Here is a 25,894-nt window from a genome sequence, read left to right as displayed (position 1 = left end):
GCGCTTAGCACCGCGAATAATACTTACATTCAGCTTACAGAGGGACATTATTATAAAAATATTTATGATTTACACAATCGTTAAGCTCATATTATCATATCATATTCCTTTAGAGTATACCTCTTACATTAAGATTTTACTGCAACAAGGTCTTTGCAATTAAAAATATGAATAATAAAATTTATAGATACTATAAATCAATTTATAATAATCTATTTGGAAATATTTAAAACAATCATTATCAATCATCGATCAATCTCTATTGATTAGTTGTGTCTTTTTTTCCTTGAATGTTGTGCCAGTAATTTGCACATTAGTTAATTGCTTTTTTTCCTCATAGGTTGCAGATTCACCAGTGGAGCAATGAAACAATAGGCGAATTCGAAGGCAAGGTTGGTCTGTAAGAGGAGGTACGGTTACACGTTCAGTAGATGTGATGGTTACCCGCCGCGTAGTGAAGGAAGCACGAGCACATTTCGATTGTCCACAACTTGAAGGGGCAGAACTTGAAGACCAAGGCGGAGAAGGCACTGCACTCACGCATTGGGAAAAGCGTATACTCGAGGTGAATTGCCGAACCTAATAATAGTGATGTAAAGAGTCTTAGTGTAATTCTATCAACACGTGGCATCGGCTTCTCGCGACTGACAGTCAACTTTAGTATGGCCGGCGTCGGTCCCCTGAGGACCGAGTCATCTTACCCTATGACTGGCGTCAGCCTCGAGGATCGGAAAAGAATTTTTATTAACATAACATGTGTGATCTATAGTATAAATTAAATTAGTTTCAATACTTTTAATGTAATGCTATCAAATATAATTTTAATTAAATTTTTTGAAACATTCTAAAGAAAAATGTGTTACATGGTAAACGTTGCCGACCAATCGTTTAGTCACTGCCGGCTGATAGTAAGGACGGAAAGGGCTCAACGTGTCAACTTCTCGTAAGTTACAGTAACCTAAAAAATCGAAAATGAACATTTTTGCATATACTTACTTTCTTGTTTTCTGAACATTTTGGCATACTTTAGATAAAATAGATATATGTGTGTGTGCAGGTGTATGTGCAGATACTAAATTTTGTCGATAGGTGAAAGCTCCTGAATTTAAAAAAATCGTAAACAGACACGTAAGTTGTTTATAGGATACGCCCAATTTAATAAGTACTTATTAATTTACAGTATTTACAATAATAGTAAATATTTGAAACAATTTTCGAATAAGTTAATTATTTAATAATTAACTTACCGTAAGGTAAGTTATTGTAATCGTACAAAAATCGAAATTGAAAATATTTACATTTTTTCACGTTTTGAAGGTTTCTGAACATTTTGTGATACTACAGAAAAATGGATGTGTTTGTGTATGTATGTATGGATACAATTTTTCGTCCACGATTTTGGGCACACGGATCAACCAATTTGAATGGTTCAGAAAATATTCGATTCGATATGTTGGTCCAGCCGTTTCGGAGATACTGAGCAAAGAATTCAGAAAATAGAAATCGAGTTTTTGAGAGATTGGTCAAATCATCCGATTTGAATGATCTAAAAAGCATTCAATTCGTAATGACAGAGAGAAGTGGTGATTAGTTTTAGGCAAAGGCAGGTCCAGCGGTTTTGGAGATATTGAGCTAAATGTGCAACAAATTGCAGTTTTTGAGAGAACTAAGCGTCCGATTTGAATGATTCAAAGAATTTTCTGCTTGTTTTAACAAAATAATTGCCTTTGGCAAAAAAAATTTTGTTTAAATTTTTTTTTGTATATCGAAAATAATTCAGACTTTAATTGTAATTCTTCTTAAGTTCTAATATACTTTAAACACATATTTTCAACTTTGCAATTCAGTTTATATCATTCTTATAAATATTAGACAATGTTACAGTATTTATTTATAATATATGAAAACACTTAATATTCCTCCAACATTTTGTTACGGTACGGGAAGTTCCAGCAATTTGCCTTAAGGTACGATGCCATACTTACCACTAGTTTTTATTGAATATTGATAATTTTTGTTTCTGGAATGTTTGATTACGGTACGAAAAGTTCTAGAAATTTGCGTTAAAGTCTAATGCCATGCAATACTAGTTCTCATTTTATTCTGAAATTTAGAATACATGGCAGGTGCATTATTAACCCTCCGTCGGGCGCAGCCGATCTGACAGATACAGGGCCAACATTTTAGTATGTTTCTCCATAATTTGATGTCATCGAGATCTCCATATCTCAGTAGCCTCGTTATTTTATATCTACTATTTATTCGTCCATATTAGATTGTCTTTGAACTTCGCATATTTTGCTGGTAGCAATTTTGTTAAAAAAACGCACTAAACCAAATTCTATTTGACGTACAAAATGACCAAAAACACCAAGTTTTTACTGTCTTAATTGTTTATATAGTCTGTGTATAAACATTCCAACAGAATCTGACAATTGTTTTTATATAATTAATTTAATTATTCATTTCAGAAAAAGTAAGGTTTGTGCGTCTAGCATTTTGAGCACATGTACGGATTTTTATATTTTGCTATATTATAAAAATAATATTGATCTAATATATATTTTGTTTTTGTTTACACATAATATACATATTCAACATTGAAAAAGCGCAAATTAAATAAAAATATATAAAACTATAATCCTCCTGTTAATATATTTATAATCTGTATCTGTCAGATACACTGCGCCCGATTCTGTTCATACTTGGACTGCGCCCGACGGAGGGTTAAGTAGGTAGATTTAAGAACTTTTGAGCGAATTTTAAAATTAATTCAGGGGGCTAACTAAGTAAGTGCAGATTTTTGTTAGAAAATCAAAGACATTTTTTCATGGTAATAAACAACTTTATTCTTTATCATTATCCCACCTTCACAAAACTTCTAGTTATTAGCAAAAAACTGAATCAGGTACAATTTGACACAAATACAAATTCGAAACAAAATATAATCAGAAGGTGTAAGATCAGAACTATGCTGCCTGCCACTGTAGCGGATGTAGCATAACATCCCAACCAATAGCTGCAATAATTTTTTTCAGGTGGCCAAAGATATATGATATCAATAATGGAATAAATGACTGTTTCGATTTGTCAAATTTGGCCGCTTTACTTCAACTGCATTGTTTAGTTTAATTAGAACTGGTCTTTCGGTTGGTTGGTAAGAAGGAAAGTAGACAATTTTTTTATAACCAATTTTAACTTGACGACCAGAGATATTACATCTTTGAGAGATAAATCACCAGAACGAAATTTGGTAAATCAATTTTGATACTGCCGTTTTTTCAAGGTCACTTTGAACAGCTCAAAACTTTCTGTGAGCTAAGATGCTTTTCTACTATTGCAGAAATAAAAAAGCAAAATATGATAAAAAATCGATTTGATTTTTTATCTTTCAATGAACGCTAAACTTTTTAGTGATTTATCTAAATTGCCTGCTATTCAATATCAAAAGGTTATATATAAAGAAATCAAAAAATATTTTACGAAATGTTTATTAAATTATGATTTATGTTAGATAACAAAGTTAGAAATCAAACTAAATTAACAAAACTGCAATCTTTGCTAAAAAAATAATTAATACTATCAATCAACCTTTGGTATAAAAAAATATGATTTTAAACAGTGGCACCTAGTGTACCGGACATTTCAAAATAACCTGCATTGATGCACCTGGAATATCTGCACATGTGTCTTTTATTGACCATAATATTTATTAATAGAATAGTCAGTATTCATCCACGCTTTTGGCTGGGCCACACCGATGGTTTCAGCTATGGTGTATTCACCATAAGCGTTTCATTTTTTGACTAGGAATTACGAAAAATGGGGGTATGTAGTGACCGTTAGCACTCATACGGAACAAAATTAAATAATTGGAATAAATTACGTAAATTCTCACAAAAAATATCAATATGTTTACTGTCCGGCACTAATGGACGACTTAGTGTCCGATGATAAGGGACAGATATTTTCGTTCATTTGGTGTCACGTACTAAAATTGGTTAAAAGATCTAATAATAATATTCTACCATTTTACGGATAACAATCAAGTACAACTTTCACCTTTGCATACCACTCAAATGTAAATGCATAAATATGCTAGAATTACTTCCATTGATATTTAGGTGACGCCGCGATTTTGTGTCTATAACAGGAAACGGTTGCTCTCGCCGTGGCCGTGTGCGTCACAGGTGAGACTTGGCGCGTGATCCTGTACCTGTGTGCCACAGTGCCCTTTTAATTTGTATTTTGAAATGCAAAGATTTATACTCGCTTAAATAATACACGTTAAATAGAGTGTCCGGTTCTTTGTGCCGTCCGGCATTATATTACGGGATATTACGGGACTTACCCCTATCTCACATTCGGAGTACGTATTAAAACTAAAACTTAACTGAAACCACCATATAATCTTGAAACCGCACTTACTTAGTTGCCAACTAATAATTACAATAGCGTATAAATTCTACATTGTGAGAATCAAGTTTTAAGCTCAAATATTCTTCTTTACCATAATAGTTTATGGACAAAGATTTCGAGGATCGATAGCTCTGTTTGATAAATTATTATTACAACTATACTATATTTTTAATTATAGAATGAAGCAATGACGGGCACTCATACCCAAAGTCCTGTATTTTCGAGAATTACGTTGGCTTTGATGGAGGATAGTGGTTGGTATAGAGCCGATTACTCGTATGCAGAACCTCTGAGTTGGGGAAGAGGTCTCGGTTGCGACTTTGTAATGAAAAGCTGTAAAGATTGGATTAACACTAAATTAGCAAGGTAAGATACATTTGCTTTTATCAATGATACCTGTTTAGCATGATGTGTATGTTTTTAATTTAATAACTGTGGAATGTATAAGTATATTATTGTAGATTAAAATGTGAAAATACTCTTAAATACTAATATCAATAAATTTTCTGACTCTGTATCCAACACTTCAGTAGTTATAGTAATGGGCCGAAAATCAAAAATGAAATTTTTTGCATTTCTTGACGTTTTGAAGGTTTCTGAACATTTTGGCATACCTCAGAAAAAATGAATGTGTGTGTGTGTGTTTTGTGTGTCCGCATCTTTTCGTTCACGTTTTCGGGCGCACGAATCAACCGATTTGAATGGTTCAAAAAACATTCGATTCCTATTGATAGGGAGATGTGCTGATTGGTTTTTGGCAAAGGCAGGTCCAGCCGTTACGGAGATACGGAGCAAAGAGTGCAGAAAATACAAATCGAGTTTTTGAGACAACGGAGTATCCGATTTGAATAATCTAAAAATAATTCCATTTGTAATGTTCGGGAGAAGAGGTGATTAGTTTTTGGCAAAGACAGGTCCAGGCATTTCAAAGATACAGAGCTAAATGTGCGAAAAATGGCAGTTATTGAGAGAGCTAAGCGTCCGATTTGAATGATTCAAAGAACTTTCTGCTTGTTTCAACAAAATAATTGCTTTTGGAAAAAATTGTTTCTTTTTTTTTCTATTTTTCATTTTTTTTATGTTGAAAATAATTCAGATTTTAATTTTAATTGTGACTAAAGTTCTAATATACTTTAAACAAATAATTTTAACTTTGCAATTCAGTTTATATAATTCTTCATTTAATATTTAATACATTTAATATTCCTCGATCATTTCGTTACGGTACGGGAAGTTCCTGCAATTTGGCGTAAGGTACGATGTCATGCACTCCACTAGTTTACAATTTAATCAGTTCTTCATCTTGTCAATACAAGTAGAATGTTTTTTAAATTATTAAAATGGGACACTTCGTTCTCTTAAAAACTTAGTTAACGTTTTTTTTTCAAGGTATGCCAAAATGAACAGAAACCTTTGAAACGTAAAGATATATAAAAATTTTCATTTTCGATTTTTTTGCGATTTCTATAATTTACCCAGCGGGAAGTTAAAAAATGAATATACTTAAGCGGTAAGAACCCGAATTATCTCTTTATGCCGCATATTGTTTTTTAATATTCCAATAATATCTTAGTAAAAAAGATATGTTTTACTGTTCATTTTATGAACTCTTATACTTGTCTGACTTTTTTCTATCGCTTTCTTCTTATAATTCCTAAATATCCACTGTTTATTATTATAAGTAATATCATCAGACCACTTTAGAATTGGAAATTGCGAACATTTGAAAATAATAATCTAGTTGGAAAAGCTATTGGAATACATGGAGAGAAATATTTTTCATCAAATTTGGTACGCAATGCAAATAGTTTCTAACTGTATGCCATTGCATTGATTACACAGTTCAAAGCATACATAATGATTGTGAACTAATTCATTCCAGTGCAGTGAATGAAATTTTTATTTTGTGTTTATTACATATATTTGTTTAATTAATTTGTAAGCATGGAAAAATTATTTATTACAAAAAGGTTTCATAAATAATCGCTATTGGGTCGCTCAAGTAAGATCGGCAGGGTATAGGAGCACAAGGTCCAATTTGACTTTCAGTAATTATACTGTCTGAAGTGAAAAATCAAATGAATCACATCACAATAAATAACACGTATCAAACAAACAAGTATCGCGCTACGTTAAGTAGTTTCTCAATTCAATTAATTACTAATTATGAAAATAGTTTTTAGCTATTTTTCTGAAATGAGTTACTTATCACTTTTTACCCCATAGGCTGGGTAGAAAGGAACAGGTACATATTTTAAAAAAAAGCTAAAAAACATATTTATCCCACACTTTAAAATAGTGTTGTTAAAAATTTCTATATTTTAATTGTTTTTGTGATAATGGTGCTAAACTTTTTCACCCGCGGATTTTTTAGCCCTGCTCTACTTTAAAAATAAACGTTACTCTAAAAATAATTACAACTATATTATATTATATTTAATAGTACAAAATTCAAATTGATAAAAATCCAAATTTGACATTCAAATGTAATAATTGAAATTATTTATTGCGACATTTCTGAACTCCTCAATATTAGCGCTTCCGATTAAATTTAATTTAATTGGGTTTAATTTAGTACACGACGAAACTCTATATTAAAGGGTATGGGCGCATTGCCATAGAGAATCGGTCCCACCCTGCTATTTGAATAATTTATACGCCATTTTAAAGGTCTTTTTGAAAAAAAAAACGATATACCAATTTTCAACTTTGTACCCCATTTTATGGCCGAGATATCATTGAAAATATGCCAAAGTGGCCCCTTATTTCTAACTCACTTTTTGGCGTAACCATGCGAGATATCGAAAAAAAATTTCGTGGTTCTACTCATATTGGCTTAGAGCACATTATGTAGAACAATCGATGCTAAATAATCTTTTATTATTAGCTGAAAAAGATAAAATAATTTTTCAATTGATGTTTTCGGATAGTGCGTTCAGTTGGACCACCTTTTAATTAGCGTTATTCGAAAGGTTATTCTTTTTTCTTCAAGTACTGCAAATATTGTTCAAATCAATTATGTGGAACACATTGGAAAATTGATAAAAACCGGAGCCAATACACCCGCGCGTAACGCTAATAGTACCCTGCAATTGCATGCAGTTCGTTTCGATGCGAAAAAGTGCGCGATGCGCCCGAAACGATTCTTAAAATAAACAATGAATGCGAAAATATTCGTTTCGGGCGCATCGCGCACTGCTTCGCATCGGAACGAACTCCATCAATTGCAGGGTACTATTAGCGTTTTTTTATTCATTTCTTATAACCAATCTGAACCTTGGGTTCAATGGGATTATTTGCTGACGGGTGCAGGGCTTTTAGAAATTTCTCTAGTGAGGAATTACCTTACATAAATATATTGATTGTTAATTTATTAAATCTTGCGGCCACTTTCTTTTTAATCTTCTCATAGGAAATTGTTTTAGCAGGTCTTTTATTAGAGTGTTTGGATGGTATTCGCGCCTTTGATGATATTTCGCACTTCTCTCCTTGATAATTTCCTGTATATATTTGATGTTTAGGTCTCGATGAATTATTTCGTTGGAGACATACCAGGGCGCGTTCACTATAGCTCGTAGTATTTTTGACTGTGATCTTTGAATTGTTTTTATATTCGACATGCTTGCACATGCCCATAGCTCGATACCGTATGTCCATATTGGAACAATTACGGCTTTATATATCAGGATTTTGTTCGCATATGACATCTTTAATCTTCTTCCAATTAACCAGTAAAGTTCACGAAATTTTTTGTCTATTTGCTTACGCTTTGTCCTGATGTGGGTACTCCATGTGAGTCCTCTATCGAGGTGAAGTCCTAAGTATTTTACAGAGTTGCTTTTTGGAATTTCTACATTGATGTTGATTTTTGTATTTGGGCAATCTCCTTTTCTTTTGGTAAAGGTAATGTGGACTGACTTAGTTGAGTTAATAGTAATTTGGGTGTGCGACATAGTTTTTGTAAATTGGGTGTCAAAGTGCATACAAACGGAGGAAAATGAAAATGAAACGACAAAATCTCCGATCTAATAACTTTTCTGCACGATAATTAAAATTTTATAATTACTGTCGTTTTCTTTCAAATGACCTGTGCGACTGATTTCCGCTACGCTATATGTAATTAATATTACTAAAACTAAGCTGAACTCATACTGATAAGAATTGCGAACTGATATTTTCTTATCATTTAAGAAGCCGATCAATTCATCCATTTTGTGACAAATTGAAACGGGATCCTTTACAAACAGAATGCACTGATGATCGAACATCTGTTGCCTTGTGCAATTTAGTAGAACACGCCGAAGAACTTCCAAGAAAATATCAGGTAAGAATAGATGCATCAAATAATTTGCCTCTACTCAATAACCAAATTTTTATTTATTATTATTATAACTGCCTATACTCAATAATTAATATCATTTAGCAATATTTTTGTATCCCGCTTTTGGTCAATGCATGTTTTTTTACCGAGTTTCAATTGAGATTTCCTTCAGCCTATAGGTGTGCTTCAACTCTAAAAATCGAATGGTCGCCCGCTTCTAACACCTTTTTAATCTTGGGCCCGATTTTCTTAATTTAATTTTGTATATTGCGGAATTTAATAATATAAACAACTTTAATTTAATGATCGAATATTTCACCCCGCTTTCAATCAGTGAATGTTGTTCACTCAATTTCTTCAGTTCATAGTAAAGCATATATTTCACTTAAAAAACAATTTACTTTTGTCCAACTAACATTGTATTAAGTTTTGAGAAAAAAAATTTTTATTTCAATGTGTTAAACGGAATTTTAAAATATATGCAAACTATTTTATAATAGTCACTTGATAATCGATGAATTTTTGACTGTTTGTGAATTTTTTACTGAATTTCGATCAACATTAAATTAAATTATATATTTATTTTAAAAAATATTTTTTATAGAGGGTTAACATATCGTTTTTTTGTGAATGAATTCAGTTTATCGCAATTAAATTATGCCTTGGCTTTCTTGGTTAAGGAGCTAAATTTTTCTATAACAATGTTAGTGAAATATGGTTATACAAAAGGTATAATTTTTAACTTCCCGTAGGGTAAGTTATTGTAATGGGCCGAAAATCGGAATTGAAAATTTTTACATTTCTCGACGTTTTGAAGGTTTCTGAACGTTTTGGCATACCTCAGAAAAAATGGATGTGTGTGTGTGTGTGTGTGTGTGTGTGTGTGTGTATGTATGTATGGATACAAATTTTCGTCCACGTTTTCGGGCGTACGGATCAACCGATTTGAATGGTTTAAAAAACATTCGATTCCTATTAATAAGGAGAAGAGCTGATTAGTTTTTGGCAAAGACAGGTCCAGCAGTTACGGAGATAAGGAGCAAAGAGTGCAGAAAATAGAAATCGAGTTTTTGAGAGAACGGAGCATCCGATTTGAATGATCTAAAAAACATTCCATTAGTAATGATTGGGAGAAAGGGTTATTAGTTTTTCGCAAAGGCAGGCCCAGCCATTTCGGAGATACAGAGCTAAATGTACAAAAAATGGCAGTTTTGGGAGAACTAAGCGTCCGATTCAATTGATTCAAAGAACTTTCTGCTTGTCTTAACAAAATAATTAATTTTGGAAAAAAAAAATTGTACCATTTTTTTTTTTTTTTTTTTTTTTTTTTTTAATTTTTTGTATATCGAAAATAATTCAGATTTTATTTTTAATTCTGACTATAGTTCTAATATACTTTAAACAAATAATTTCAATTCTGCAATTCAGTTTATATAATTATTATAAATATTAGACAATAATACAATATTTATAATAATCTATTTGAAAACATTCAATATTCCTCGAACGTTTCGTTACGGTACGGGAAGTTCCAGCAATTTGCCTTAAGGCACGATGCCACCCACCCCACTAGTTTTTAATGTTTTTGCGTTTCAGAACATCCAATAATTTTTGACATATCATAGTAAATAAATATGCATGGATGTGATTTCAATTCCTTGATTTTAAAATTGAATCAAACAACTGATTTGTTTGTAAATGCAACAAATAATTTGGAATGAATCAATTGAATAATAGTTTTAAATCACTTTATTAGAAGATCGCTTATGTTCAATAAATGTTTTAGTTTTTTATTATGGAGTTTATAAAATTTGAATTTAATAAAAGTTGAATTTATAGTAGTGATTTTTCTTCCTCTAATTGAAAAATCTCAAGTGCCTTCTATTGATCTTTTGATTGACGAATCTCGTTATGAATTGAACACTGTCCGTCTTCTGTCCCATAAAAAACTAAGAATAACCCTGCAATTGCCTCAAACTTTTGTGTAAGGTCGATTACCTTATTATTCACAGCTTTTGCTTGCTTGAAGATATTTTTGAAAAGCTACTATTCACATTCCCAATCTATTTCATTCAGTATTTTAATAAGTTTTTCTTTGGTTTTTCTCTACCCGTTTGTATTCATCTATTTTTATGTTCGAAATATTTACGAACAATTTTCTAATGTGCATCTCCGATATAATAATATTTTGCGACCTCTTCTGTATTATTTATATCGCAGAATGTATAGTTACATAATTTTTTGGTTTCACGATTTTAAATATAATCGACAAACGAAAAAGTTTCAGCGTTTTTACTCCGTTTCTGAATCTGTATAAATTTATATAGGCACATAAAAGATATATTGATATAAGCACATAAAAGATAGTCGATCGATATTTATTATGTGTAAAAATATCAAAATATGCTAAATAAATTGATCATTTGCAGAATTTTGATGAAATTAATCACGTGGAATCAGGACGAGAAGGATTTTATGGGGGATCTGTAACATTATCCGATTATTGCCCATATATACAAGAATTTACATGGAGAAGCAAAAATGTTATTGTGAGAGGTTCACACTGCCAATTTGAAGAAAATAATCCATGTAAGTTATACAAAAAATACAGATGTATTTTTAACAAAGAAATGTATTTATTTATACATTGGTGATTTCCATTTCAATTTTTATTTAGTGCGTGTATGTATGTATGTTTGTAAATAAATGTGTATAAATTGATTTCTACATAACAATTTGACATAAAATTTTGTTCCGTTTTAAAAAAAACCTTTTAGTATCTTTCGGAAGCGGTGCACCGATTATAGCGATCTTGCAATTTTTATTACGATTCATTTTTAGCCTCAAAATAGTTTTCAGTGTCGGCGATTACTTCTTTTTTCTGCCGGGCTTTTTTCTTGGGGTCTGCGAACAGGATATAGTTGTTCCGAGATATATTTGGAGATTACGGTGGATGGGAAACCAATTCGAAACCCAATTCGATAATTTTTCCCATTGTTCTGAATGCTTTGGATCATAATGCAATGCTTTGATGATGCAGCATTTTTTTCTTCAAATGAGACTATTTTTTCGCGATTTTGATCTCAAGACGCTCCAATAACTCGATATAATAGTCGCAGTTGATGGTTTTTCCTTTCTCAAGATAGAAAGTCCACGCGTCCAGTCAATTCGGCTGTCTGTTTATTACACTCCGGAGTGTAGTTATGATAAAACCCATGATAATATCACAAATTAGTTTGTCATTTCTATTATTTCATTCTTGAATTACTTTTACCTTTACTTTTTATTCCATTTTATTACAACAACCACTAATGAGAGGCGTTGTAGGTGACTTAATCTTTAGTTTATATTCACATATATTCACAACTTATGCTAAACATTTCTTATTTTAAGCTTAATTATATTCCACGGTGCAGCCAGTGTTCAAACATGTCCATACTTCGGGCACGATTCACATCACACACTAATTGCATATTAATAGTCTACTTTCGGTTTGGGGACAGCTTCTTATAACGTTATTCTAATTCAGATTATAAAAATAGTTGATTAAACATTTCGCGCACTGTACCGCATTCGTGACAATATTTTAACGCAAAAACTCGGATTAATTTTGCTTAAACAGTCCCAAACTCTGCTCAACTAGTATTGCCAGTATTGTTAGTAGCGTTTGTAAGATGGTACTAACTGAAAATTATATAGATATAATATTATTATCGGAATACCCTCTCACAGAAACGGAACAAAGTTTTCAGCCGAACTAAAATACTATATTACTCATACATTCATTATATTATTGTATTTATTATTGACAGCTAGCGATAAAAATTTTGCTTTGGAAAAATATGGTATATATTCCAAATGTTTCGAACATACTGATCAAATGTGGGAGGAAAGGTCCTGCAAGCAAGTTCGACAGTGGCAACATTGGGGCTCTGGATGTTATGAATACATGTGCGAGGATGGACGACTTCACATCATGGTAATATAATCATCTAAGTTTACCTTGACTCGCAATCAATATATTATCCAGTTTTTCATAGGTGCATGATGTTAAAAACATAATCTTTCACAATATGATTGACTTACTGAAGAACAATAACCTGAACTTATAAATAATAGGGAGACATTAAATTTGGACATTAATATTGGATCATATGTTATTAAACTTTTTAAAATTGTAATTCTTTGAACACCGTTTAAATAAATGCCCAAGTACATTCATTTCAGTAATTTTGCTAATTGTATTTTTAATGAAATTACAATATTTTAATTAGGAAAATATTTAAAACTACAAAAAATTATAAAATAATTGACTTAATCAACCGAAATTGAGATTTAAGGCCTGTTGACACAACGCATACACAACGGTTGTTTTGCTGCTTTTTTGGTCTGCTGGTGGTTATCAAGTAGGCAAAATGACGTCGGGTCGATCTCCATTTGTTTCCCACATGCGAGATTTTGATATTAGAACGTGCGTTATTTTTGTGGATGGATAATGGGCCTATGAATAAAGCCAATGATGGCTACATAGCAATACTTGATTTTTAAAGACCTTTTCACACGACGCTTGTTTTCTGGGCTGGATGGCATGGTATATTGTGCCGTCGATGTCGGCGCTAGATTTTATGATAGTTTTTTAAGCCGTTTGTTTCACAGTTTTACACGATGCGAAACAAACATATTTAAATAAAATAAACTAAAATATACATCATGCTTGCTTGTTTTTAGCATTTGTTTTAGCTTGCTAGATTTTTAAGGGTGCATTCGCGTTGGATGCTTACGCGCTGGGAGGGTGCTTACATGTCATTTTCATCGTTCGACTTGGCGCTGTGAGTGTCACATAAGTACGCTCGTAGCATCATCGTAGCATCATCGTAGCATGTTCGTAGCACATACTTGCGCTCAGATATGCTCAAGCCACAGAGGTGGGGCAGCAAAAGCGTGAGCGTCAGTTGTTTTTACTAACTGTCATTTCATTTATTTATTAATTGTTAAATTCCTTATAATCCCGCAAAAATGGCAAACTGTATATCACAATTATTTTTCAATATTAATATTAATATTAATTAATTTTAAATAATTTTAAATTTTAATTTTAATATTACTTTTAATTGCATAAGTTAACCAAATTTCATTTATTTATTAATTGTTAAATTCTTTATAATCCCGCAAAAATGGCAAGCTGTAGATCACAATTATTTTTTGTTGAGCTAATTGATCCAGAAAGTAATAAAATTTACACAATTACTGTTACGGACCGTTGATGATTATTGACGCTCACAGTATCCAAAACGAACGAAATTTAGTTACTGATTCTAAACGCTTAGCGGTCATCTCGAACACTAAAAATTTGTGCTTATAAGTTTGAGCGCTCACAGCGCGTAAGCGTCCAACGCGAATGCACCCTAAATGTGATAAACCACATGTCAAAATACTGCTTCCCTATTGGTTCGAAAGAACGAATCCATCCATAAAAATTGCGCTTGTTCACAGTCCTAATCACACGAGCATGCTCTGCTGACTAGCATGCTGATTGTCAAGTCGGCAAAATGTTTTGCGCTCGACCAGCAGTCCATGTAATAGTCGATATAATTCAAACATCATTTGTGATAGTTTTATTTCAATAATACAATGGCAATTGTGATGTTTGTAAGAAATGATATTAATATTTCCCCTTTGAAATAAATGTACATAAAACCGAATCCACATGTTGCGAATCCACAGCATGCAGCATATGACATATGACATTTAATCAATCGGGAGAGTTCACGATTGTCGGCAACTGTCGTTCAGCAAGTGACGTCACAGTTCCTTCTATCTGTCTACACTTTATACAATGAAGATATATAGTATTTGGTCTATGTCCAGGCTTTATTCATTGTTGTGCCCCATCCAGCGACGGTGTCAACAAAATGTAGGTTCTTCCTGCTGCTCAGCTTTAAGCTGATACCTGACTGTGAAGGCGAATCAGTAAGCAGATGAAGACGTTTGATGTTTATGTTTATTTTATGATTCTTGTACACTTTTCATATAACTTTAACTTAACAACTGAACTTATATATAACTCCATCGATTACTAAATACTACTGACACATTATAACGACTGAACTATATTGACTGAAATATGAACTAAGAATGAACTGAGACTGACTAAGACTGACTAAGAATGAACAACGATTCCATCATCCTGCAGCTTTTATATTCCTTATCAATATGGCGCAATCCTTTTCTAGAATGTTCGTTCGAACTTGTTCAGATTCGTTATATGTGAGTCAGAAACCACGCACTCCTTATTTATTTAAGGCGCAGTTTGTGGTTTTGCAGTTAGAAAGCCTTGAAAAAGACCATTATTCGAAACACGTGTTGTTCTTATCTCTAACATGCAATGTAAGAGCTATGACTAAAAAAGCATACTGCGACGTTCATATTCTGACCGCTATATAGTAATTTATGATATTTTTTATAATTATTACAAATGGGTGGACACTCCTAACATCATAAGTCTGTGATCCAGCCACAAAAATAACGCACGTTGTAATACCTAAATCTCGCTTGCTGGAAGTAAATGGAGATCGATACGACGTCATTTTGCCTACTTGATAACCAGAATGTTAGACAGCCGACCAAAAAAGCAACGAAACAAGTGTTGTATGAACGCTTTTATTATTCCAATTTTTAATTAATTGATATGATACAACCGATTTCTTTCAACATGTATTAATAACATATTCGTTTTTTAATAATGACATTGTTTTTTAAACTAGGTGTCCAACTACACATACACTTGCCATTATCCAAGCCAAAAATTGAACATAAAAATACTGAGCAATGGTTGGCTACACCGCGGAGCGATTATTTGTCCATCTTGCCACGAATTGTGTAATGAATATTTTTCGAAGCAAAACGAGAAGTGCAAGCCCGATGATGAGGCGCCCGCCACCCACCTATATCCTCGAGATTGGTTGACTTGTGGTGCATATTCTTTGGGATATAGTGAAACTTACGAATATTTTATTGTAAGTACTTTGACATTATTAATCGGATTTATTTCAAGTTCATAGAAAATATTAATGTGTGATTGCTATTGATAACAAATAGTTATAATGCGAAAATAATAAGTAAAAAATTGTTATAAACATTTTTTGTATATTATTCACATTTAGGAATGAAATGAATATTAAACATTTTCTTAATGTACTTACAATATTGTAAACTGTATGATGTGGATTTATAATTTTATTATAACTTATATTACTACTTAAGCTTTCGGACTGAATTATATATATGAAAATAAGACATTGTATTTAACTTTTCTAATTAGATAGTTTCTATATAAAGCAATATTACAAAGTACATGTATGCAAACATATAGGGAATGCAATATCGATAAAAAAATGAATCCGGTATTTCGGTATTTTTGTTTTTGAAACCTGTAAATAGCGGTATTAATATTATTTAACAAAATGTAGACAAAATTGAAAGTTTTTTGCAAGAATATAAAAAATAAATCTAATATTGATAATACTCAGTATCGATTATTGTGTACCTTCTTTTCATCAAAATCAAACTTATGCGGAAGAAAGACCAAAAACTATTCGATGTGATTTTTATTTAAAACAATATTATTTAAATAATAAAGATTACCCAGTAGTACGCTTTATTTCGTAGATTTTGAGTATTATTTAAATAATTTGAATTTTAAAAAGCCGTTACATTTTTACACAAGAGGATTATTATTTGTGAGGATATTCTTTGTGACTCGATATTAAGTTTTTTATTTTTTTTATTTTTTGGCCTCGCTTACTCGAGCATTTAGCCACCTACATTATTCTATACAATCATATATCCTATACAATATTCAATTTTATACTATCTTCTTCATATAATCCTATTCTTTTTTTTTCTATACTTCATAACTTATCTTCATTCTTCTTTTACTATCTTCTCATTTCATCTTCTTCTATACTTCTCATTTCTTCTAAATTCTTCTTACTTCAATTCATTTTTAATTCCAATTATCTAATTTTTATACAGTTTGATTTTACATACATATCTTATTAGTACAATTCATAACTCTATTATTACTCCAACTTAACTAGTTAATATTTTTCCAAATTCTTGCCGGAGATTCGAACTCGGAACCTCCAGCATGTGAATCGGGAACGCTACTCTTGAGCTGATATTAAGTTCATTGAAAAATAATAAAATATTTAGCCTAATGACGAGTCGAGATGATATTTTGACACTTGTCTATAGCGCGACTTAAAAAGACATATGTTTTAGGTGATAATGAGATTTGTTGTTGATTATGAGAAATTGTTCCGATAAACTCAAACTTATGTGTAAGATGTATCCCCTAACTCTTATGTTTCAGTACAAGAAATACCGATATTTTTAAGGTAAATACCGTCGAAAATTTAACACAGTATACCGGTTTTTCGATATATCTGTATTGCATTTTCTACAAATTATATATATATACATATATATATATATATATATTTATATATATATATATATATATATATATATATATATATAATAGTAATGTGAATGTGAGAGCAGAGAATATTAACGCTTTCGCTATGAGTTAAAGTATTGATAATTCTTTTTTTTAATATTTAATTTTTTTTTAAGTGTATTTTTTATTTTAAATATATTTTTATTGATAATAATTGAAAAATTAAAAAAAAAGTTCTTGTGTCCGGTGATGTGTGCGGTGATCTTGTTCCGTATAGCATCGTTACTCCTGCGGTAAACACTCTCATAGCGAAAGGGTTAATTTTATAAAAATAAACACAGTACACTTTGTTTGCACTAACTTAATTAAAATTAAAAACAACTATATTTTTATACAACGGAAATAAGTCTAAATTCAAACTGCAATAATATTTATGGGGCAAGCAGAAAAATTCAAGTTCAAAAATTTCAACAAGCCTAGAAAAATGTGTATTTTTAACATCATTAACCAAGTTGGTGCAAAGAAAATTGCTCTATAATATAATAATTGCATAATATATAGATATAATGAAATAATAAATGGTGCTGCACTAGGGCAGCTCCGTTAAGCTGAGTTAGACCCCAATTTGATTTGGAGAAGAATATAGTGCGATAGATTTTCCGTTGCCATTACACACCGCAGTGCCCGTATATATATATATATATATATATATATATATATATATTCAATAGATAAGTCCTAGATTTTTTTCAATATATTGATTGTTTCTTTTCCGAACAGTAAATCCAATAATAAAAAAAATTTGTTTTTTGAAGATGTTTAATAACGACGTTTCGGAACTAGGTACGTTCCATCATCAGGTTTAGTCTGTCAAATACAATGTTTTTTAAAAATATTGATTAACATTAATTAATGATGGTCAATACAGATTAATTAGAAAATTTTTTTATAAAGGAATGGATTATGTACCGGGGTAAAGAGTAATAAGAATTAACTAAAAAAGGTTTTATATAAAATTGAGAAGCAAAAATTATTTACCTGTAATAATTTATATATCCATATCACTAATATTTTTATGTTAAAAACACTCGATTTTTTTGGAGGATATTTGTAGATGTTACGACTACACAAGACTTAAACACACTGATATGGAGTTCTGCCGGCCAGATGTAAGGGACAATGTACGGAATTCTTGGCAAAAATGATTTTTTATCGCTCTTGTATTGGTAATTTACGAAAATAGAGGAAATATTGCTTTAGTAAATGTTGAGAAATATTATGTATATATATACATGCACATGCATATGCACACCTACATACTCATACATACATATGCACATTTCTATATATTAATGTATCCATAATTATATACATGAACATATACGCAAGTGCATGTACATAGTGTATATACAAAAACATACATATAAGCACATATATGGATGTGCATATATTATAACACATATACATGTATATATATATACATATTCAAAAATTATTAGGATTAATTGTTTTTAATCAGGTTTAAAAAATTTAGATACGAGTCATGAATGATATTGTGATCTGATCTTTTATTAACACTATTTAACGAATTCAAAAAGATTAAACTGCTTTCAGAAAAAAGTCTTTTAAAAGTACAGTCCTCTCTATATAAAATATTGGGTTCAAAGGTAAAATTATGTGAGTTTTCAATGGAATGTTGGACAAGAGTGCTTTGGAAATTTCGGCTTTTATGATGAGTGACGCTTAATTCATGTTGTCTCATTCTCTTATGAATTATTGTGATGTTTGGCCAATGTATTGTTTTTGACAATTTTTGCAAGAGATGGAATAAACTATGTTAGTATTGAATTTAGGAGGGGTGGTGGATTTAATTTTTGAAAACATTTCTTTGAAAGAATATTAATAATTAATAATTATTCTAATATTAATAATCAATATTAATAATTTTTCTAATTAATCTGTATTGACCATCATTAATTAATGTTAATCAATATTTTTAAAAAACATTGTATTTGACAGAATAAACCTGATGATGGAACGTACCTAGTTCCGAAACGTCGTTATTAAACATATTCAAAAAACAAATTGTTTTTTATTATTGGATTTACTGTTCGGAAAAGAAACAATCAATATATATATATATATATATATATATATAGATAGATAGATATATATATATATATATAATTAAGGAGTAATTTATATTACATGAATTATGACTTTATCCGTCAATAAGTGCTATCCAAGCGATCCTTTCTTTGCAAGATATCCTGATCCTCTGAGCAGTTTTCTGTACTACTTTCGAATCCGTGCATTATTTTTTGAAAAAAAAATTGGGAATACTTGCTTTTAACGAAAAATATTTATATAGTTAACATATACAAAGTCATATTCAGTAAAATTTTATGCTCATTTTATTTAAATGATCTTTGTTTGAGATATATGCCTCATCGTACTCGCTCAAATAATAAATATCAGATTAGTTTTATCTTTTGCACAAACTAGTGCAAAGTTTTATTACATTTATTGAGTTATTATATGGCAATTTTATATGGCAAAAAGTGACAAAATGGTAACTCAGTTTTTAAGACGGAGAAAAACGGAGCGTCCGATTTTAATAATTCAATAAACATTTTACTTGTATTGACAAGATGAAGAACTGATTAATTGAGAAGGGATTAATTGGGAAGGCATGTATAGCGGTTATAGACTCTCTTCTATAGCGGTTATAGAAAAAAAAACTTGAGAAATTGTCATTTGAACGAAAAATTGATTCATTTAATTTAAATATGTTCATTCTAACAATAAGTCCGCTTAATTAGATTTTGTTTATATATATATTTCATTCAAACATATATAAACAACGTCGTGTAATCTAATAAGTTTTCACATTTTGTCTATAGGGAACACATAATGAAAATTCTAGTTTTTATAATATTTATTCATAGACATTTCTTTATTTATTTACTGTCGACGTTTGGGAACTAGATACGTTCCATCTTCAGGATATCTGTATATATATATATATATATATATATATATATATATTCAATTAAAAATAGACCATTTCGGGCACTGCCTCTCACACTATTCTTTCCTGAATCGAGTTGGAGTTTAACTCCGCTACAGACCTGCACACGGGCAGGTACTACCCATTATTTATTTTATGTATATATATATATACATTTATAAATAAATTATTTTATATGATTATTCTTTCAATGAAAGGGCCTACTTTCGAACTTTAAAGTGTCTACATTCCTTTAGATTCCAGTTTTTTATATTAATTATGTAGGCAAATGGTCCAACCATATATTCTTTATTCTAGATGTATTTAAAAGTGATATTTAATTATTTACTTTACTGAATACTGTATAATAAATACATGTTTTATATCTTGTTTAGGTTATATAGAATTAAGTGTGCATTAAGTTAAATGTTTTACACCATTAACAGATTTTCTTTTGTTGAATAGCATCAATTTAATAAAACGAAGGCCTAAGACCAAATTGTCTAATTAAGATGATTCTGCTTCTACAATCAATAATTATTAGAACCTGTTTAAGGTGATGTAAAACATAAACATTGAGAATGTTTTGTATACTCTGATATGTTATTATTTTGATGCATCGTGTAAAAGAATGATAGCATGTGCATTTTACCATTGAAAGCATTTAACCAAATTTTTAACTAAATACTCGAATTTATCATTACTCTGATTATACTATTTTTATTGTGGTAGCTCATATTTATAGACTACTATTAGGCAAATTAGTCAATTATTAATACGGATAATTTATAAATATTTGCTACAATGAAAAGTATGATTAAGTGAAATATTTTATCACGGTCAAACGACTTGCATATCATCTATAATATGTACAAAATATAAATATTCTCATTGTCATAAAGTGATTTGACTTAAATAGGAAAAAAAAATTTTTTTTCTGTAAGTTTAGAAAATGATTTATGTTTTGTTATTGTTAATTACATTAAAAGCATATAAATAGTTGTTGATTTCTGAAATAAATATAAATTTAAATAAATACTGTATATTTTTTTACTAATACTAAAATTGATTTATATAAAAAAATCATGAAAAAATAATTTTAATGTCATCACATAAGAATAACATGCATTTTTACTCAAATTATTTGTGAAAAAATGCACCCTTTACTCGAAATAGTCGAAATATTATATTTCGAGCAAAGCTTTTGCAAGATGGTTTATTGCAGAAGAAAATTATAAGTATGTATTGCTGTTTTCTGAAGCTTAAATATTTGATCAACCCCGATAAAAAAACATGGAATTTGATACCGCAGCCGATCGTTGACTGCCAATGACATTTGTGACGCCACAACGAGTATTAGTTAATATCTATCGATATTACCATATTCGTTGAAGGGTTCTTTTTTAATCCAATCTGCATGTCTCTTTTTTTCCTTTGATCGATACATTTTAGTTCAGTTTTTATTTTTGTCGAGTTCGGTCTACATTCAGTTTTTGGACGAGTTCAGTCTTGTTAACGATTGCGAATCTTATCCAATTCTATTTCCTGTCTAGTGCCAGACTAGTTCATATAGTTCTAATCAATCTACATTTTGGATTATAACCGGTTTCCTTCACGATTTGGTTTCAGTGATGAATTTGCATACTTTTGTTCGAATTCCTTAATTTTTATAATTTTCGGTTCTTATTTAAATCTTATTTCCTTTCTTGTTTAAATCATATTATTTTTCAGTTTGTTATTCTCAAAGAAGTAGAACATTTTATTTTTCAAATTACAGTCCATTGTGCAATATGTAACAAGAGATTTCATGGGTCTGATTATTTCTAATTAAGGCCACACCACATTTTTCGCACCTCTAGCCGGATTTTCGATTAAGATTGAAAGTTTCCCCAAGTTGCCGATTCTATCTTCAGGAACAAAGTGTCAATCTCTGCTAGTGAATAATTGCATTTACCGGACGCTAAGGTAAAACTATTATATTGTTTTCTTATTTGTTTTTTTTTTCTTTATAAATGTGTAGCCCAAGGGTGTACCTACTAATGCGCTAATCACACGGCCAATTTTCAAACAGAAAATGTATCTTTCCGTTATTAAAAATGCGCACGAATTAACCAGAAGTATGGATCATGCTTCACGAAAACAGTAGTATTTTAAGAACCTAACATTCGAGATCAATTCATTAACGAAATTAACACCTTCACGCGGGGGACGATCGTGGCCCGCGCCGCCCGGTATAATAGTCTCGTCACCGGTGGCCCACGCCGGCGTGAATGTGTTGAACTACACGCAATAAGAAAATCTCAGTTTAGTACCGGATTATGCTGCATTCCTATCAATGGAGCAATTACGCGCGGAACTAGTGGGGCGCCGCATGGCATCGTGCCTTAAGGAAAATTGCTGGAACTTCCCGTACCAAAAATTATTTTTTTTTTAAAAGGATTAACAGTTTTGAAAAAAAATTACTGTGAAAAAAATAGATTTTTAAGAAACTATAAATTTTTGACATTTTTTTGAAAAAAAAAGACTTTTTGAAGTAAAATTTATTTTGAAATATTTTGGAAATTCTGAACTTTTTTCAAAGCAATCGTACTGCTTTAACTGCATAGAGACGAAATATCGGAGCGCGTAAGCGACGCGTCGCCGTCTAACGGATAAACATTGGTACGGAACCCATAGGAATGTAAACAAAATTTATACTTATTGTTAAAATCTCTATAAAAAATATCTGATAATTTGATGTGCATATGTCTAATGATCATTTTTGACCGCCAAATGGCATTTTTTTCACTTTTTTCATTAAATCTCCGAAACCGCTAGACCTTCATGAAAATTTGATCAATTTTTCATCTTGCTAATACAAGTAAAATGTTTTTTGACTTATTCAAATCGGACACTCCGTCCCCTTAAATACTGAGTTACCGTTTTTGGCACTTTTTGCCCCATATCTTCGGAACGGCTAGACCTGCCTTCGCCAAAAACGAATCAGCACGTCTCCTTATCAATATGAATCGAATGTTTTTTGAATTATTCAAATCGCTACAAATGAAAATTTGTATCCTAACACACACACATACACGTACACACACATACATTCATTTCTTCTAAGGTATGCCAAAATGTTCAGAAAGTTTTGAAACGTAAAAATATATAAAAAAATTTATTTTCGATTTTTTTGCGATTACTATAACTTGCCCTACGGGAAGTTAATATAATACTATTTCTATTTCTGTCGAAAATAATACTAATTATTCTATTAAAAAAGTAAAGATTCTACATTTAAATTTAATTCAAAATCCCGTCTACCTCCTTATCGAAGTACCAAAACTACCTTGCCTATTGAAATTTCGAGTGATTTAAAAAAATGGCCGCTGTTTTACGAAACAATCAAAGTGCTTATTCATGATAATATCGAAATCGACTAAGTATATATCCAAAATCAATTATTCAACAGGCGCATTATAAGGCCCCGTACTGAAAAAAATATACAATATTATCTACTGTCAATAAAGTTTCGATTTTATGGGATTCACTAATCAACAAATATCCAAATAATCCTTGTGTGGGCATTAATTTTTTCACACAGTTAAACAGTAAACTCTTTGCAGTTGTATATTTTTTTAGAAAAACTTGGCACAGCTGTACATGCATTAAATCAATTAACTATTCCGAATAAAACTACAAAAAAAGTTTGAGAATTACTTTCAAGACAAGTGCACTTCATATAAAGAGTTATTGCAATTTATAAATTAAGTTGTAAAAAGTCGTAGTTTATGTTTGGTCATGTTATAATATTTAGGAAAGAGTAACAAAATCCAACACTTTCCTTTCATTCGTCACCAGCAATGTCAAATTCCATAACTTCCATATTTGTTAGAACAATCACATTCCTACACAAATGTTTACAAAACAAAACGATATTTCTTTCAAAAATTCTATGCAGAATGATATTCGCTGACCGCAAATGTTTTTATTCAGATAGCAGGTCGACCTGTTTTTTTTTGTTTTAAACTTTATTACTTTTTTTCTTACATTTTTTTTAAGATACTTAACACTTTTTCTTACATTTTTAAGACACTTAACGCTTTTTCTTACATACATATTACTATTTCTTACTTATTACATACAATTTAATTTTTTCCTAACATATTTACATGTTTCTTTATTACTTTTTCCTTTTTATTACATATATTTGAATTTTAACTTTTCTCGAGGGTCGATGTATTGACTTATTCTCCAACTCAGTCATGGATGCACAGAGTCAGAGTCCTTGTTTTTTCATTTTTGAATACAGTTATACAACCCATGTACCTCTTACTTGTAAGAGGCATGCTGCCACTACAGCTTTTGCACACTCTCCATATACGTATGCTGCAGCAATGACCACGAAAGGCTGTGATATTTAGTTTTGTGGATTGTTATTGTGTACAAGTGCATGCGCAGTTAAACAGTTCTCAACAAACACACAAATGTCCCCGTAGCGGGGGCATTTACAAATTAAATGCCGAATATTATTAATTAAATTAAATAGTTTTATTAATATTAATAATATAATGCAACATCAAGAAAATGGAAAATCTATATTACCGTTAATAGAAACATAAAATGTCTTGATCGACACTTCAATGACAGATAGTGCGTTTATACAACATCGTATACAACAACAACAACAACAACAACAACAACAACAGCAACAGCAAATTATTATGTCAATTGCTCACGATCAAAATACGTATTTACAACAGCAGCAAATTAACAAGGTAAATAACCACGAACAAAGTGCGTATATACAACTACTACAGCAGCAACAACATCTGCAACAACAACAACAGCTACATAAGCTTCAACAACAACAGATGCAACAACAACAACAGCAAATTAATAAGCCAATAGTTCATGAACAAAGCATAAATACTGTCGTTAGCGACATGGAACCTTACAGCCAGACTCCATCGGCTTCGTAATTTAAACAATGAAATTGTAACATCGAACAGATTTAGCTTACTAGCTTCAACATCGAATACACAGAACGAAAACACTACAAAGGTCCAAAGGCCACCGCTCGTATTTGTGTATAACGTAGATAAATTGGCGGATATGATTAGTGACATAAATTAAATACTCAACACAAATGAATATATCACTAAATCAATGCCAAATGACATAGTCAAGATCAATGTAGCAGCACCAGAACAGTACAGAAAACTCGTTAAAAATCAAAACAAGCTATCTTTCACACATATCAGCTAAACGAAGAAAGGGCATTCAGGGTAGTGCTGAAAAACATACATCATACGTACGACACGGAAGAAATTATACAAGAAATTGAGGAACAAAATCATAAGGTGAGAAGTATTATCAATGTGAAGCAATACAAAACAAAGCGCCCGCTTAATATGTTTTTTATTGACCTTGGGCCGGCTAACAACAACAGCAAAATATACAATTTAACCAAAACTCAATCATATAAGGAAAACCACATCCAAGCAGTCTCAGTAAAAAAAAAAAATTATGCCTACGACCTGTAATTGCGGCAGTGCTGTCCACCCCGCCATAATTTAAAGAAAGCAGATTTCAAACAATTTTCGCGAAACTCTAGATTTATTGCTGGTGGCGACTATAACTTAAAAACACATTGTGGGGCTTGAGGATGATAACATCAAAAGGCAAGGAACTGGCTGAGCTA

The 25,894-nt window shown here is 31.0% G+C and overlaps 1 pseudogene; it reads left to right on the top strand.

Annotated features, from left to right (window-relative positions):
- Window positions 1-24,614, top strand: part of LOC113367295 — a 48,982-nt pseudogene extending 24,368 nt beyond the window's left edge.
- Window positions 24,615-25,894: the final 1,280 nt, after the last annotated feature.

The sequence above is a fragment of the Ctenocephalides felis genome, unplaced genomic scaffold, assembly GCF_003426905.1.
Source record: "Ctenocephalides felis isolate EL2017-DRISC unplaced genomic scaffold, ASM342690v1 CF-g0.4_SCAFFOLD_01170, whole genome shotgun sequence".
NCBI classification, from domain to species: Eukaryota; Metazoa; Arthropoda; class Insecta; order Siphonaptera; family Pulicidae; genus Ctenocephalides; species Ctenocephalides felis.
The sequence above is the reverse complement of the archived record's forward strand: the minus strand, read 5'-3'. Positions and strand labels throughout refer to the sequence as shown.